At 45.5% G+C, this 18,738-nt stretch overlaps 1 pseudogene; it reads left to right on the top strand.

Moving 5' to 3' along the window:
* The first annotated feature begins 1,925 nt into the window (after positions 1-1,925).
* Positions 1,926-18,435, top strand: LOC127213148 (transcription factor BTF3-like; annotated as a pseudogene).
* The last annotated feature ends 303 nt before the right edge of the window (positions 18,436-18,738 follow it).

An 18,738-nucleotide genomic window follows, 5' to 3' on the forward strand; every position in this document is an offset into this window, starting at 1 on the left:
CAGTGTACAGGAGGGTTATCCCACAGCAAGACCCTGTCCCAAAGCAAACCAAAACAAAACCAACAAAAAAGGAAGGTGAAAAGGGTATGTCTAGATTTAAAAACATATTTGTGCCTGGTGGTGGTAGTACACGCCTTTAATCCCAGCACTAGGGAGGCAGAGGCAGGCATATCTCTTACTGACAATACCATAGGTTTTCAGTTATTTGTTTAGCTGTTGACACCTAGGGAAGAAATTTTGCTGGTCAGGTTCATTGCTGAATTCCCAGTGGGTACATCGGATTGAAGAGTGGGAGCTCAGGATTTGTTAACTACATAGAGGAGAATCAACATTAAAGTCTTCTCAGTACTTACTTCTGGAGGGAGAGAGTAGATGCAAGTATCAGGGGATTTAATATCCTCCTCCCTTCCTCTCTTCCTTCCTGTGCTAAACATGTGCTCTACCACTGAGATGTACCTCATATTATTTTCTTAAGAAAAACTGACGCAAACATGAAAGACATTAAATTTATACTGTGTGTGCAGCACCAGAGAGATGACTCTGTGGTTACAGGTGCTTTGCACTAAGCCTAGTGGCCTAAATTGGATCCCTCGAAGCTGCATGGAAGAAGAGAATTCACCCTGAAAGTTGTCCTCTGACTCCAAGGGATGTGGTGTCACATGCTTGTGGTCCCAACACGTAGGAAATAGAATCCGCAGGATCAGGGCTCCGAGGTCATCCTGGACTACATACATCGAGTGTGAGGAGGCAAGCCTGGGATACTTGAGGGTCTGTCTAAAAAACAACACAACAAAAAATGTCTCACATAATGGTGCATGCCTTTAATCCCAGCACTGAGGAGGCAGAGGCAGGTGGATGGGTCTCTATGAGTTTGAGGCCAGCCTGGTCTACAGAGCTAGTTCCAGGACAGCCAGGGCTATTCAGAGAAACGCTGTCTCAAAAAACCAGAGAGAGAGATGCTAGGACAAACACTCCACCCACCAGCCATCGTGGACACAGATCAGCCCAGCAGCAGACTGAGGACAAACCCACTCCAGGTGGCTCCAGCTCCTTCCTCTCCTCATTCCAGTCCCTGCTCTAGTGCTCCAGCACAGAGGACTCCCATACATCACCAGCTCTTCTGTAACTCAGAGGAGGGAATGGCTGCAACAAGCCTCTGCTGCCCTGACATCTCAGGACTTTGATTCCCATATAAGGCACGGACGACTCAGGAAATTCCCTGCCCCTCTGTAAAAGGCTGTTCCTATGGCGGGGACAGGATGCCCCCTGGGCCCTGGAGCTTTTGCCTTAAACAGGTGTGGTAGGCCTAGATGCCCCATCCATCACCGAGGGGGGCAGGGCTCTCTGTGCTCCCCCAAAAGAGACCAGAGAACAGACCCTCCCCCTCCACTTGGGCTTTGTAAGCCAATGAAAATTCAGTCCGGGCGAATAAAAGCCCCTTGTCCAGAGTTCTGAGCCCTAATCCTCTTACGTATCCCCAGCGGAAAGCCGGAGCTGATGGCAGAAGGGACTCTCTGATTCCCTGCCAGCTAGCCCTTTGTCCCACACTCTGGTGCCAACTGCATCTCATCACAGAGAGCTGCTGCCCCTGCCAAGCTGCCCACAACTGAATGTGATCGTCCCTCGGTCCAAGATGATGAACCGGTCAGAATGGGAGCTCAGATCAGGACTTGAATGGTGCAGATGGGTCTGAGGACTCACCTCGTCCCAGGGGAGCCATAGGATACTTTAGAGCCCCAACCACACCCAGCGTGTCCTGGCCAAGGGTTCTGCCTCCCCCTCCTGGAAGCCTGGGTTGTTCTTCAAGCAATAAGGGAGGTTAGGTTGGACTGGGTATTCGTAGGGTCTCTTGTCTCATTTATTCCTTTAGGAAACTCAGATGAAACTCTACTTCTGACTGTGATTGACAGGTTCCATCGAGTATAATGTGGGGACAGATGTCTCTGAAGCATGGAGAAGCGTCACAGCGCTGTTGTGGTCACACAGAGACCCCTCCACCCCCACCTGCCAGACCCCAGGGAGTCAAGGTGCAAAGTGCTGACAAATGTCAAGAGAAGCCAGGGGACGCGGTTGTTGTGGAGAGGGGTAGGGCAGTGGGAGCTGGCACCCTGAGGCTCTGGGGGGAACAGTTGGCAACGTGGCATAGGAACTCTAAAGTGTATATGATACACTACCGGCTTGGGCATCTGACATGGATGTCCAGTCGGCTGGGTTTCAAGATGCCTGGGACAAGCCAACATAGTTAGTGTATTTAACAAGACAATGTTAAAAAGTCAGTGATCACAAGGAAAATTAAAAAAGATGAATGTGAGGCACTCACTTGTAATTCCAGAACTCCAGGGGTGGAGACAGGAGGATCTGGAGTTCAAAGTCATCCTTGGCAAGACTGAGAAGAGCTGGGCTACATGAAACTGTCCCAAAGAACCAAGGTCCTCGGGAGCCACAGGTTGTGTGAAACCCACACACACCCAGTACCCAAACAGCACAGAAATGTCATCCAGAAACCAGATCACACCAGAGAGTGGTGGCGCATGCCTTGAATCCCAGCACTCGGGAGGCAGAAGCAGGTAGATCTCCATGAGTCTGATGTCAGTCTGATCTACAGAACAGCCAAAGCTACACAGAGAAACCCTGTTGAGAGAGAGAGAGAGAGAGAGAGAGAGAGAGAGAGAGAGAGAGAGAGAGAGAGAGAGAGAGAGAGGAGCTCCCCAAGGCATTGTTCACCATGCACCATTCTCTTGACCATCCTGTCTTTAGGACCCTGTCTCCAGCACTGCCGTTTGGGGTCCACTTTGGACCTAACCCTGCCCCACTTCTAGCTCAAGTTCCCAGAGGTCCCCAGTCCCCTGTGAAAGGCAGCCTCTGTCTGCCAAAGTGAGGACAGATGGACTGGTGGGTGTCCCTCTCTCCAAACTGTTTGCAGATGGCTGGCATCCTGTGCTGTTTCTATAAATAAACTTGAGGCAGAATCTGTTTTGTTTCAGTTTTTTTTTTTTGTTTTGTTTTTGTTCTTGTTTTTGTTTTAAGGATGGGGTTTCTCTGTGTTGTCCTGGCTGCCCTGGAACTCATTCTGTAGACCAGGCTGGTTTCAGACTCACAGAGATTCGCCTGCTTCTGCCTCCTGATTGCTGGGATTAAAGGCGTGCACCACCACTGCTCAGACTTTTTTTAAGAAGATGTGGTGGCACACACACATAATCTCAGCACCTAGGAGGCAGAGGCAGCAGTATAAGGAGTTCAAGGTCAGCCTGGGTTACCTCACAAAACAGCCAGGCAGAGGCCAGTGAACCTCTGAGTTCCAGGCCAGCCTGGCCTACATCGGAAGTTCCAGGCCAGCCAATGCTCTATAGTAAGACCCTGTCTCAAAAATAAATAAATAAATAAATAAATAAATAAAAATAAAAAACCAACAACAGCAACAACAAAAATAACATGGATTTTAAAAATTTAACAGAGTTTTTGAAGAGGCACATGAGTGTGCAGCACTTTGGACTCTGCTGGCTGTTTTTTAAACAGCTCCTGCCCATCAGAGAACACGAGGAAGGGGGGGATGGAAGGCTCATCATGATAGGTATGCCCACAACTAACTAATCTTCCTGTAGTCACAGGGCCTCACTCTGGCCTGGAACTCACAGTATTTCCCAAGCTGGATTTGAACTCCCAACCTTCCTGCTTCCAAGTCCTGGCATTACAGGTATGAGCCACCAAATCTGGTTCATGGCCCAATTTTAATGCACCACAATAAGGGCAGAATCAGTTGTCACCTATGTCTCCTCAAAGCACAAGACAAGGCAGGGAGGGTCTGTGTGCTGGTCTCTGGGACCACGGTAAGTTAGAGTGATGCTCCAACAAGTACTGCCATCCTGTGAGCAGAAGGGACAGCATCTGGCTGGATAACAAGGCGCATGGGGACAAAAGCCAGGGCTGCAGTGAGTGCAGGTGAGACCACAGGCTCCCAAGTGCAGCCCTGCAGCTTGAAAAGTCAAGAGAGCTGCAGGTGCCGGGTGCGGGTGGGGTGGGGGATGGGAAATCTATGTGGGCTGCACATTTGCACATTCAAGAAGCACCTGGTCCCCAGATCAACCCTAAGTAAGGGGGAAACACTGCTGAGCAATGGTATGTGTAGTTTGTTGTTGTTTGTTTTTAACTCTTTGGGGGCCTGCCATCCAGCTCCAAATAAATACATGGAGACTTATTCTTACTTATGAATACCTGGCCTTAGCTTGGCTTGTTTCCAGCCAGATTTTCTAACTTAAAATATCTCACTTTCCTTTAACTACATTTTGCCTTTGGGCTTTTTAACCTCTCTTTATTCTATGTATCTTGCTTCCCTTCTTACTAGGTGGCTGGTTGTGTGGCTAGGTGGAACTCACTCTGTAGACCAGGCTGGCCTCGAACTCACCAAGCTCCACCTGCCTCTGCCTCCTGAGTACCACCGACCGGGATTAAATGCGTTGCCACCAACACCTGGACCTCCCTCTTTCTTTAGCCTAGATTTCTCCTATTTATTCTTTCTGCCTACCAACCCTGCCTGTTTCTCTTTCCCGCCTAGCTGTTGGCCATTTAGCTCTGTATTAGACCAATCAGATGTTTTAGACAGGCAAAGTAACACAGCTTTACAGAGTTAAACACATGCAACTTAAAAGAATGCAACACATCTCTGCATCATTAAACAAACATTTCACAGCATGAACAAATGTAACACATCTTAAACTAATATTGCACAACAGGGATACCCACACATTGTGGGACTGTCTCTCTCCCCATGGCTCTGTGAGCCTACTGTCCTCACTCCTCTGCCCACTACTTCTCCCCAGGCCCTTGCGGGTCAGTGTCACCGATGAGCTCCATGCCGTGGTGACTTTCCTTTCATCACCATTTTACTTGGGCACTAGCAACTTTTCCCACACTGGATCATCCCTTGACAACTAACTGTCCTGTCTGCTTCCCTTTCAGCTTCTTCCTAGACTTCCTGTGTGGTCCCCAGTGCTCGGGCAGAGCCCACAGGGGCTTAGAGCTCCACTTTATCACTGGGGGCCAGAGAGATGGCTCAGACATTAAGAGTGCTTGTTGCCCAATCATGGGGATCAGAGTTTGGACCCCAGTACCATGTGACAAGCCAGGTCTTTCCTGAACACATCTCCAAGGCCAGCTCCATGGGGAGACAAAGACATCTGGGTTTCCTGATCTCTAATATAGCTAAGAAAGCAGGGAGAGACCTTGCCTCAAAAGAGCAGACATCCAATAATCTCTTCCAGCTTCCATGTGTGTATCTCCACACACTCACACAGACTTACACATTCTCAAACAAATAAACATTTTACAAAATAAAAATAGCTGAGCAGTGGTGGCGCACACCTTTAATTCCAGCATCAAGGGGGCAGGGGCAGGTGGACCTCTGTGAGTTCAAGGACAGCTAGGGCTACACAGAGAAACCTTGTCTCAAAAACAACAACAACAAAAAGAACAAATGTTTAAAATAAAAAAACAAACAAATAGGGCTGGAGAGATAGCTCAATGGCTAAGAACACTGGCTGCTCTTCCAGAAGTCCTGAGTTCAATACCCAGCAATCACATGGTGGCCCATAACCACCTATAATGAGATCTGGTGCCTTCTTCTGGTGTGTAAGCATGCATGCAGATAACTGTATACATAATAAGTTATAAATATATATATACATACATACATACATATATATACATATGTATATATATTTCAAGACAGGGTTTCTCTGTGGCTTTGGAGGCTGTCCTAGAACTAGCTTTTGTAGACCAGGTTGGTCTTGAACTCATAGAGATCCGCCTGCCTCTGCTTTCTGAGTGCTGGGATCAAAGGCATGTGCTACCACTGCCCGGCTATAAATAAATAAAATCTTAAAACAAAACAAAACAAAAAAACCCAAAGAGTAACGGTCAGTCCTTATCTGGTATCAGCAAAAGTACACCACCTTCTTCCTTCTATACCTCACCACCATAATCCACTGGCTCACTCCAGCCTAACATACCAAAGAGCCACCACAGTCTGCAGAGCACAAAAATGTGACTCAGGGCAGGTGCGACAGCTCAGCAGCTAAAGGCACTTGCTAACCTGGAGACCTGAACGAGATCCTCAGAATTTGCATCAAGTTGGAAGGAGATTTGACTCCAGACAGTTGTCCTCTGACTTCCACATTTGAATGGTACACATGTCCCCCACATCACACACATACACTAATAACAAACTTTACATTTTAAATGTGGCTCGGACCTAAGAAGTTAAACCAGCTCTCCAAAGATTTGTCACATGGTGTGATTGTCAACACCACTGTTACTTCACACCCTGGTGTATTCATTTTTGTTTGTTTTAAAAATTATTTATCTTATACCCCTGATGCTTTGCCTGCATGTATGTGTGCACACCCCATGTACAGTGCCTGTGGATCCCCTAGGACTGGTGTTGTAGGTGGTTGTGAGCTGCCCTGTGCATGCTGGGAACTGAACTCCACTCCTCTGGAAGAGCAGCCGGTGTCCTTAACTACTGGGTGCTGGGATTAAAGGCATATACCACTATGCCCGGCTTATTCATTTTTTATATTTTTGAGACAGGGTTTCTCTGTGTAGCCCTGGCTGTCCTGAAACTCACTCTGTAGACCAGGCTGGCCTGGAACTCATAAAGATCTGCCTTCCTCTGCTCTCAAGTGCTGGGATTAAAGGCTTATACCATACCACCTGGCTATTTATTAATCATTTAGCCACATGGATTCTTCTTTGGGTTCCCATGGAAACACAATGAGGAAAATGAGTACTGAGAGATCAGGAAAAAGGGTCGGAAATACCTGTTGAGATGTTATCATACAAGGTAACACCGGCTGGTTCTGACCACTCTGCTTTACTCTCCTGAATGTCATGGCTACAGGCAAGTTCCACCACCAGCTCATGAGTACATTTTGTTTTTCAGACAGAATCTCACTGTGTAGACCAGGCTGGCCTCAAACTCGCAGACGTCTACTTGCCTTGGCCTCCTAAATGCTGGGGCTAAAGGTATGCGCCATGTTGTCCAAGAGTAGATTTTCCAATAGGAAGTCTGATGCACTGGGGAGATGGCTCAGTCAGAACATTTGCCTTGCAAGTTTGAGGACCTGAGTTTGATCTCTAGAACTCAGACGAGAACGCTGGGCTTGGTGGTGAATGCCACAGCCTCAACACTGGGTACAGGAAGGTCCCTGGAATTTCCTGGCCAGCCGTCTTGGTCTACTTGTTGAACTCCAAGACAATAAGAGAGTGTGTCTCAAAGGGAATGGGCAGCAGGTGAGGGTGACACCTGAGGTTGTTTTGCCCTCTGGCCCCCACACACCTGTGTACTTCCATGCCCACAAACACACGCATATACATATACATATACATATACATATACATATACATATACCCACACTCACTTTTTAAAAATAGGCTATTCTCCTTGGGGAGCATATACTTGGAATCTCTCAGTTTCTGTGTGTGTGTGTGTGGTTTTTTTTTTTAATAGAAGCCCACACAAGAGAAGACACTCTTGAACATGTCATACTTTCTTCTGAGTCTCAGTCACACTCACTCACTCTGTCTGTCTGTCTTGTTATTCTGTACGTCTCTGTCTCTATTTTTATGAAGCAGTTGGGGTTTAATATAGGCATACACATGAGGATTAAGAGAAAGAGAGATCTAGGTTTGGGAGGAACTTGGGAGGCAGGTGGGTCTCTGTCAATACCAGGCCAGCCAGGACTACATAATGAGACCCTGTTTCAAAACACACAGAAAGAGGCAGAGAGAGACACACAGCAGAGGTACCAGCTCTGGAACCACTGGGTGGGAGCTGTGCTTACCGCCCCATAATTGTTTGGCCAATGGCTTAGGCTTATTACTGGCCAGCTCTCTCTTAAAATATTAACCCATTTCTATTACTCTTTATCTCCTTGTGGTTGTGACTTACTGGTGATGCCCTTAACTCTTGCTTCTCCTGTGGCCACATGGCATCTCCTTGACTCTGTCTTCCTTCTCTCTGTCCCTTTGTTCCAATTTGCCGCCTAGTGAAATTCTGCCTGTCCATTGGCCAAAACAGCTTTATTCATCCACCAATAAAAGCAACAAATATTTGTAGCATACAGAAGGACCTCACAAATCATTTAGGCATGTACATGGTGTATAGATGCACGCATACAGGCAAAACACTTCTAAAACTTTTTAAAACAGAAAAAAAAAAAAGAAAGAAAGAACGGGAGCATCACAGTTTACAAAGTGCTATTCACACCCATGCTCCTCCACATCATTAGCCTGCTGCTGGCATCATTAACTAGCAGCACTCTGAGGACCAACAGAGCCACAGAGGAGCTGGACACCAGGTGAACCAGGCTCTGGGGCTTGCTTGGTTGTAAACGGTAGACTCAATAGGTGGGACTTACAATGAGCCCAAGGTGACTGTAGAGGACATTTTGGGTCTTGAAAATGATCTTCATACATTAGAAACAGGATACTTAGGTTTTACAAGTCCCAGCTTAGGCCCCAAGCCCCAGCAAACAACTAGGACAGCGCTGACATGACTGGGTATCAGCTCAGCGCGACTCAACCGAGATACAATACCTTGGCAAGAAGGGCCCTGATTTGACCTCAGGGCCAAAGAACCCACCCACTTAGGAACAGTCTCCCCCTCCTGTAATCCACATTTGCCACAAAAGAACCCCCAGAGCTTTTTTCCAGAAACCCTCAAACCTGATCCTCTAAGAGCAGGTTCTGAGGGCAAGAGGCGGTGGTGCACACCTTTTATCCCAGCATTTAGGAGACAGAGTTAGGGGGATCTCTGAGTTTGAGGCAAACCTGATCTACAGAGCAAGTTCTGGGACAGCCAGAGCTGGGTGAAGAAACCTGTCTTGAGAGAGAGAGAGAGAGAGAGAGAGAGAGAGAGAGAGAGAGAGAGAGGGAGAGAGGGAGGGAGAGGGAGAGAAAGAGGGAGGGAGAGAGAGAGAGAGAGAGAGAGAGAGAGAGAGAGAGAGAGAGAGAGAGAGAGAGAGAGAGAAAGGAAGGAAGAGCCCTACAGACTTGCCTACAGGACAATCTGATGGATGCATTTTCTGTTGAGGTTTCTTCTTCTCAAATGACCCTAACTGTGTTAAGCTGATTAAAAAACAAAAGACTAACCAGTGCAATGGATATATGCATATGAGTGCTAGTACCTGAGGAGGCCAGAACACTGGATGCCTCTAGGGCTGGAGTTAGGAGCTAGTATGAGCTGCTTACAGTGGGTCCTGGGAAATGAACTTGGGTCTTCCATAAGAACAGTATACTTTCTTAACTGATGAGCCATCTCTCCAGTCCTTGTTGTTCATTAGACTCACATCTTCAGAGTTCTGCTGCAGAATAGCCTGGGACCCTACTACCTTCCCTCCTTCCCCTCACCTGAGTCCCCGCTACTCTCCATTCTTGCTCTACCTGCAATGAAGTTGCTTCAGGAAGCCACAGCTAGACAGCAGAGTCCACATGCTGCAGATCTGTGCATAGCCCCTGCCCCTGGTTTTTGTTGTTTTTTGGGGTGTGTGTGTGTTGCAAACAACCCCATTTCACTCCCTGGCCCCCATAAGCTTGTAACCATGTCATAATGCAAAATGCTTATCACAGTCTCAACACTGTTTTAAAGTTTAACATTTTTTCCTGAGATTCATGTAAATCTCTTAACTGTAATACCCTATAACATCAAAATTAAAAAAAAAAAAAAAACAGATCACACATTTCCAGCATATAATGGCACAGGATATACATTACCATTCCAAAATGTAGGGAATGGAGCAGAGTAAGAAGGTACTGGACAGAGGCAAGACCAGAAACCATCTGGATAAACTAAACTGTGTACCTCCATGTCTGATGTCAAAACACTCACTCTTCAGATTTCCAATCCCTTTCAGCTTTGTTGACTGCAGCACGCTTCTTTCTCTTGGGCTGGTTCCATCCCCTGTTAGCAGCTCTGCTTGGCAGGTAGGTATCACAAGGCTCTCCCATCATCTAACATCTAACAAAGCGATCCAGGCAATCCTTCACAGCATCACTCAATGGCCTCTCTGGGCCCCTATTTTGGGACATCCCTGACACACACCTGGCCTCAGCAACTTTCCTTAGTCACAGAGGAATATTCCGTAACCCCTTTCTTCTGTCCTTGATTCTAAAGCCAGACCCACGTGGCGGAAGCCGTCAAGTTCTACTGCTTGCTGAGGCTGGAACTTGGTTCCTTCATTCAATTACATCTTCACCAGCTTCCTGTTTTTGATGGCTTCCTATACTACCTAAGCTTGGCTGTTGTGAAACTGATCTGTAGACCAGGTTGGCCTAGAACTCAGAGATCCACCAGCCTCTGCCTTCTGAGTACTGGGATTAAGGTGTGCACCTTCACACCCAGCTCTAAGCTTTTCTTCAATTCTTTTTCACAAGTTGGCAACTTAGTAGGTAGAATGTTCCCCTGAGGTCATCACTCCATTTATTCTATTTCTGAATCTGTTTATCTCCCTGAACACAGGACTTAGCTCTATTCCACTTCCAGGTGTCCCTTCCTTTTCCCCTTAAATTGTATATTTTGTATTTTTACTTTGTTACCTTCCTCCTTTTCATTATAAATTTTCACTGGAGTTACCACTAATAACCACACAGTAGAGTCTATACTAGGTTGTTTGGGGATTTCCTTTGCCAATGGAATTAATCCATTTCTCTCCAATTTAGCCTCAGGCAGACATTTTGGACAAGGGCAAAGGGCAGCCACATTCTTCACCAAAATATCACAAAAACGATCTTTAGGCAACATGCTAAAATTCTCCTCTGAAACCTCGTGAGCTAGCCCCCACAGTTCATCAAATCACACTCAGCACCACCTGCCTTCCATGTTCCTACTACTATGGTCCATTACGCAGCACTTAAAAGCATTCAACTGCTTTTCTAATCCACAGTCCCAAGGTCCATACTCCTTCCAACAAAAGCATGGTCCAGCCTGTCACAGCAATACCCCAAGCCCTGGTACCAACTTCTGTCTTTCTTAGGGTTTCCATTGCTGTGAAGAGACATGAGGACCATGGCAACTCTTATAAAGGAAAACATTTAATTGGGGCTGGCTTGCTTACAATCTCAAAGGTTTAGTCCTCTGATAGAGGAGATGTCAACCACAAACATATGACAAGGACCAGCTCATCCTTGCTCTGATTGGCACTTGGAGTCTGAAGGGTAGAAGACATGTTGCCAGGCCCTCTGAAGTAGAGCTCCTCTAGTGCTTGACATTCTTTCAGTTGTTCAGGAAAGGTAAATCAAGGCAAGATATCAGTAGGGACTGAAGTTTGCTCTGGTTGGACATGATCGCCTCTGACTTTTAGGTTTACAGGAACTCTGGAGTATATGACAATATTCACATGGTATCTCAGTCAGGGTTCTTAGTTGCCTTGAAGAGACACCATGACCATGGCAACTCATACAAGGGAAACATTCAATTGCGGTGGCTTGCTTACAATCTCAGAGGTTTAGTCCATTATCATCATGGTGGGGATCATAGCAGCATGCAGGTAGACAGGGTACTGGAGAGATAGCTGAGTCTTATATCTTGCAGGCAACAGGAAGTTGACTGAGACACTGGGCAGTATCCTGAGCATAGGAAACCTCAAAGCCCGCCCCCACAGTGACACAGTTCCTCCAACAAGGCCACACCCACTGCAGCAACAAAGTCACACCTTAGTGCCACTTGCTATGAGATTATGTGGGCCAATTACATTCAGCTACACATGGGTGACTCTTCATAAACACCAGAAGCCAGTTATGTGTCTGATGTATGGCAGGGCCTGGGTGGCCAAGGGAGCTGAGGGAAAAGTCCTTTTTCCTGTGAGAACTCATTCCAGTTGCTAGTGAGGAGGGAGTAGAGCCATGTCACTGGGCTCAGTGAAGGTTACTCCTGGCAACTTAGTTTGGCCTTGTTGTGGCCTTTGGCCAGGGCCCAGACTACCCCAGGGTTTCTGCAGAACAGCAGTGAACTTCTGCCCAGGCTGGCCACAGAACCAGCTGCACCAGGAAGCATGATGTCCTCCTTGAGAGAGTGAAGCTGTCGCCAGAGTAAAGACAAGAGACCCAGGGCCTGCTGCCTCCCAAGAGAGGCCCAATTAGAGCAGTAAGCAGTTCCCACCAGAGCTCTGGCTGACCCTCAAAGCAAGCCACGTGGACAGGCCCCAGCAAGCTGTGTGATTAGCAGCAGAAGCCTAGCCTCCCGCTGAGCCTGGCCTCTGGGAACATCAAAGGGACACAAGTACTGCCAAGGGGGAAGGCCAGCTCTCTCTGCTTCTACAAGGAGCCAGCTGCAGTACCCAGCAGGAGGAGGGCCAACCCAAAGGGCTCCTGAGGCCTTATAATAGGTCTCTTTTTGGATCCAGAGAAAAGGGTATCATCAGAGAGCCAGGAAAGAGATGACCCCACAGGTCCCCAGCAGCCTCCCAAGGAAGGCTCAGCCTTCTTCCAGGATAGGGATAATGGGTGCAAATAAACAAATGCCTGTCTGCTATTCATCTGTTCATCTATCTGTCCGTCTGTCCGTCCATCCATCCATCCAGCACTGCCACCTACAGAATATCTCAAAACTCTTCCTATAGAGTCAGATAGCAAGCAAATTAACCTGCAAGGGAGACAATCAGAGGTGATGGAGTTGGTTTATGAGTACCAGCTTGAACCTCAGCTCTGAGACAGTTATCTTCAGCTCCATAGCTAGACTGAGGCCAGCCTGGGCTGCACGATATCCTGTCTCAGTGCTGAGGTTCCTCAGTAGGGTGGGGTAATTAAGTACTTGCACCCAAGTTAAAAGAGTTAAGTGAGTTAGTAATTATAGATTATTCCTGTGTCTGCCATATAGTAAATGTCATATCAATATCTGTTAATTTTAAGTAAGATCTCTAGAGCTGGGGAGATGGCTCAGTGGGTAAATTGCTTGCTGGATAAACAAGAAGGTGTCAGTTCAGATCCCCAGCACCTACATCTATAACTACAGTGCTGTTTGGGGTACAGAGACAGGAGGATCCCTGGAGTTTTCTGGCCAGCCAGTCTAGCTAAAACAGTGAGCCCTGGTTCAGTGAGGTATCCTGTCCCAAAATGAAGGCAGAGAACAGAGAAAGACACTCAACAATGGCTCCTAGCTTCCATGTGTGCACACAGAAGGGAGTGCACCACCCGCCCATACTCACCCACACACGCCCACCCACCCACGCCCACATACACACACCCCACACTCCCCCCACACATACACACACCCCCCACACACATATACACACACCACCACCACCACCCACACATGCTCACCCACCCACCCCACATCCTCCCCCACATACATACACACACCCCACACCCCACACACACACACCACACACAAATACACACACACCACCCCACCCCCCCCACACACCACTTCCCCCCCACAGGCACACACAAAATAGTTTCCAGTGATGACAGTTCTATGAAAGAATCTCATTGGGAGGTTGGAGAGTGGGCTTAGCAGTTAAGAGCACTGGCTTTTCCAGAGGATTCAGGTTCGAGTCCCAGCACCCACATGGCAGCTCTGTAACTCCAGTTCAAGGGGGTCTAATACCCTCTTCTGGCCTGCTCGGGTATGCATATGGCATACTACAGACATACAGGCCACAAAACACCATACACTAAATATAAGTAAAATAAAATTCAGAAAAGAACTGACTTGAAGAGCATGTGGGTTAGTTCGTAGAGAGAATCTTAGAGGAGATGAAATGGTCTTCAGTAATTATAAACCTGCGGACAAGGCCGACTGAGTAGGGTCACATGATCACGCTTACAGCCAATCACTAGTGGGCTGTGATACAGCTCAGTGGGCAAAGGCTTTTGACACCAAGCCTGAGTTCAATCCCTGGGAGCCACATGAAGGAGAGAACCGACCCTAAAAGTTGCCCTCTGACCTAAATAAGAAAAATACAATAAAAAAATAAATTTAAAAAATTCAAACCAGGGCTGGAGGGACGGCTCAGCTATTAAGAGCACTGACTGCTCTTCCATAGGTCCAGAGTTCGATTCCCAGCAACCACGTGGTGGCTCACAACCATCTGCAATGATATCTGGCGCCCTCTTCTGGCCTACAGGCATCATGCAGGCAGAACACTAGTTTGATGTTTTACTCTTTTGTGTTTTTTGAGGGTCCTATTACCCAGCTCCCAAATAACACACACTGGGACTGTCCGACCTTAGTTTGGCTTGTTTTCAGTCAGCTTTTTTTTTTAATGTAAATTAACCCATATCCCTTTTCCCTCTGGGTTTTATCTTTTTCTTCTGTATATCTTACTTTCCTTCTCCGTGGCTGGGCGGCTGGCCCCTGACGTCCTCCTATCCTTGATCTCTTGTACTCCCCTTATTTTTTCCTTCTATTTATACTGTCTGCCTGCCAGCCCCACCTGTCCTTGCTCCTGGCTCGCTATTGGTCATTCAGCTCTTTATTAGGACCACCAGGCATTTTAGACAAACACAGTAACACAGCTTTACAGAGTTAAACAAATGCAGCATAAACAAAAGTCACACACCTTAAAATACTATTCCCCAACATTTCTCCCTTTACTAAATAAAAAGATTTTAAATTTAACAATAAACCTATATACAACAAAACAGCTATCAAGTAAGAATGAATAAACAATATTTTGTCCATTTATAATTAGCATATTTAGAGAAAATAATGCATTATCTATCCTATCTTAGTGAATCCAAAGTTTTATACCTAACATACTTTATATCTTAGGAAAACTGAAACGATAACTACTAGTCTTCAATTCCAAAGGCACCAGAGGATAAAATATTATTTAAGTAAACAAAAAGTACATTGCAAACACCTTCTAAAAACTCTAGAAATGATGGAGATATCTGACTGCTTGGACAGTCACCCCAAGTTTCTTGCAACATTGAGGCATCCATATTCAGCCTACAGGCCCATAGTATCTGAAGACTTCACTAGAGCAGGAAATTTGAAAGACTGTCCTGCCTTGATTGGCAGTTTGTCAGTCATTTTCCTCTGGAACATCTAGAAGACTCTTCCTTGAAGCAGGAATTTTGAAGGACTGTCCTGTCTTGTTTTTAGCAAAGTTCAGCAGTCACTTTTCTGTGGGTCCTGCATGTCCAGTTTATACAGCATACTGTCGAGCAGTCAAGGCAAAAGCAGTTTCTGGCCTTAATGGCTGGCTTTGCCACATCAAAAGCAAAGTTCCTAAGGGGTTTCTTCGATGCCCATCATTTCTGAAGTAAATTGGTTCGCAGGGCATTGGTGGCACATACCTTTAATCCCAGCACTCGAGAGGCAGAGGCAGGAGGATCTCTATGAGTTTGAGGCCAGCCTGGTCTACAGAGCAAGTTCCAGGACAGACTCCAAAGCCACAGAGAAACCCTGTCTCGAAAACAAACAAACAGAAATGGTGCTGCCAGGAGCAGATGTGCCTCACTGTCGTGAAAAGCCCTAAGTGAACAAAACATTTTAAACGCCATGTTCTGTCAGTCTTTGAAAGTTTTGAAGACCATCTATCTATCTAAAATATATCTCTTTATGATCTGGAAAGCCTAACAAACATATCTATAAATTTGATTGTTATAGATGACTACTGACCTGTTTTCCTTCATTATCCTAAATAGTTTATAATAATAGCTTTTAAAAACTAGAATTTTACCTTACATTTTAAAATGAACTGCCTAGGTACAATACCTTAAACAAGAGCAGAAACACACATACAATATGTTGTAAAAAGCAATAACTTTAAATTGGTATCAATATACAAAAATCCTTTAAACAGTAGAAACATTTTACAGTGTGTGGTAACAAAATTTACCTTATATTTGTCTCAACATACAAAAACCCTTTAAAGAAGAGTAAAAACATACATTCAGGGTAACAAAATTGACTTTGAATTGGTATCCATATATCAAAATCCATGCCAAGGCAAAATATCTGAGATTAATAGTTTTTAAACATATATTCCTATATTCCCCTAAATTATAACAAACACCCATGACTCACCAAATAAACAAAAGCCTCCCACAATCCAGCTCTTGGGAATGTGGACATTGTGCTCTCTAGACTGCTTCCTGCTGAACGTGGGTGAAGACATCTTCAAGGTCCCAGAGAGAAAACAGATACTGCTCAAGTCCGGGGAAGACCAGCATTAACCTTTGTTGATATGCATCACCTGTCAAGGTTCAGGAGGTCTCCCCTGATCAAACCAGATCCCTATCAACCTGGAACAAATCCACAGCCTCTTGTGTCCTGTGGAAACAAAACTCCAAAGTATTTTTGATTTCCATTTGATAAATATATTTTTTGGCTTTTTAAACATTTAGACATTCTTAAAAATATCTAGGCTGGTTTCTTTCCACAGTCCCCTTTCGATTCCAGGTCTCTTAGCAGCTGTCCTTTGCTTTTAGGCAATCAAAATTTCAAAATCAATACAACAGCACACTCCCTGTGTTTCCCATCTCTACATGGTTTATTCTTTACTACTTTTACTGTCTTTAGAGACTTTATCACTTTTTAAAAACTATTTCTTTCTCTATTTCTTATGCCTACACACATTGTAAAACACACTGGAACCTATTTAGTGCACGTCTCTAGTCGTTTTTGACTGCACCGGCAAACTTTGAAACTGTTAAGCTCCTACACCTGGGTCCTCTGAGTGCAGCTCTATCAGCTGGCTCCGCCCACTTCTCAGGTTGGGAAAGCTCGGCCAGTCAGAGGTTCATGACTGAGAGCTCTATTAAACCTTCCTAGCTATGCAATCCCACACCTGGGATGCTGCAAGTGGTTCTTACTTAGCTTGCTGTTTCTGGCTTCTATTTAGCACTGCCGGCTGAACAGCAGAGCCTCTTAAAGGAGCTGCATCTTTGTCCCTCTTTCTCAGGCTCTAGATGGATATCTGAGCGCCACTTTATAATTGTTGTTTATGCGTTTTCCCAAATAACTCACCCACGTAGGCTTACGCTTAGTTATGAGTGCCCAGCCTTAGCTTGGTTAGTTTCTAACCAGCTTTTCTTATCTTAAATTATCCCATCTACCTTTCCCCTTTGGGCTTTTATACTTTTTACTTCTGTATATCTTACTCTCCTATCTCTATGGCTGCCTGGGTGGCTGGGTGGCTGGGTGGCCCCTGACGCCTCCTTTACTTGTTTTCTTGTTTCTTTCTCCTACCTCGTTTTTTATTTCTATTTTTTACCTCTGCCTGTCAGCCCTGCCTCTCCTTGTTCCTGGCTCAATAAAACCCTGTCTCAAAAAACCAAACCAAAAAAAAAAAAAAAAAAAAAAAAAAAAAGGAAAGAAATGATAGCTGCTCAGTGATGGCATACACCTTTAATCCTACCACTCAGAAGGCAGAGTCAGGCAGGTTCCTGTGAATTCAAGGCCAGTCTGGTCTACAGAGTGAGTTCCAGGACAGCCAGGGATTCACAACCCTGTCACACAAACACAAAAAAAAAAAAAAAAAAAAAAAAAAAAAAAAAGAAAAAAAAATCAATCTAAGAAATGGTAAGAAGAAAATTGCATAGCAATACAAATATTCAAACCAAAATTTATTAGTGATATAATATTAATGATGGAATGTTTCCATTAAACAATATTTCCATACCAGTAAAACTGTCCATATGTTGTTTAGAAGATAAATTTCTGCAGTATTTTTTTTAAACACTAGACTTATGATCTTGTGTCCCTGTGTGTGTGTGTGTGTGTGTGTGTGTGTGTGTGTGTGTGTGTGTGTGTGTGTGTGCGCGCGCGCCTTATCTCAGCCAGTCTGCTCGAGAACCCTAGTTCCCCGTGTGGCCCCATTTCTACTCTGACAAGATGAAAGAAAAGACCATGAACAGGAAACACTGGCCAAGCTGCAGGCACAAGTGCACATTGGTGGCAAAGGATCTGCTCGAAGAAAGAAGAAAGTGGTCCACAGAACAGCCACAGCAGACGACAAAAAACTGCAGTTCCCCTTAAAGAAGTCAGAGGTGAACAACATCTCTGGTATTGAAGAGGTGAACATGTTTACAAACCAAGGAACAGGGATCCACTTTAACAGCCCTACAGTTCAGGCGCCTCCTGCAGCAAACGCCTTCACCATTGCAGGCCATGCTGAGACAAAGCAGCTGACGGAAATGCTTCCCAGCATCCTGAACCAGCTTGGGGCGGGCAGTCTGACTAGTTTAAGGAAACTGGCTGCAGCTCTGCCCAAACAACCTGTGGATGGAAAAGCGCCACTTGCTGCTGGAGAGGAGGATGATGATGATGAAGTCCGGAGAGGAGGAAGAGGATGAAGTCCCGGATCTGGTGGAGAATTCTGATGAGGCTTCTAAGAACGAGGCAAACTGAATTGAGGTGACTTCTAAAGAAGCTGACACTTGCAGAAGTCACAGGAGCTGCTATTTTATATCATGACTGCTTTTTAAAATTCTTTTGTTATGGATCTGATAAATCTAGATCTCTAATGTTTTTAAGCCCAAGCCCCCTGAACACTGCAGCTCTTTTCAGTTTTTGCTTAAACACAATACATTCTTTGCAGCAAATTAAGCTGAAGAAGCCTGGGAATAAAGTTTGGAAAGGGGTTAATAAAATTCTTTGCCTAGTTAAAAAAAAAAAAAAGACTAGACATATATATACATTTGCAAACACTAACCTTAGGAAATCAGTTGTAACCATAGAAACATGAGATAAAATGGGCAAAGGCATTGTGCTAGTCAGTTTTTTTGTTACTGGGA

The sequence above is a fragment of the Phodopus roborovskii genome, unplaced genomic scaffold (genome assembly GCF_943737965.1).
Source record: "Phodopus roborovskii unplaced genomic scaffold, PHOROB, whole genome shotgun sequence".
In the NCBI taxonomy this organism is placed as follows: domain Eukaryota; kingdom Metazoa; phylum Chordata; class Mammalia; order Rodentia; family Cricetidae; genus Phodopus; species Phodopus roborovskii.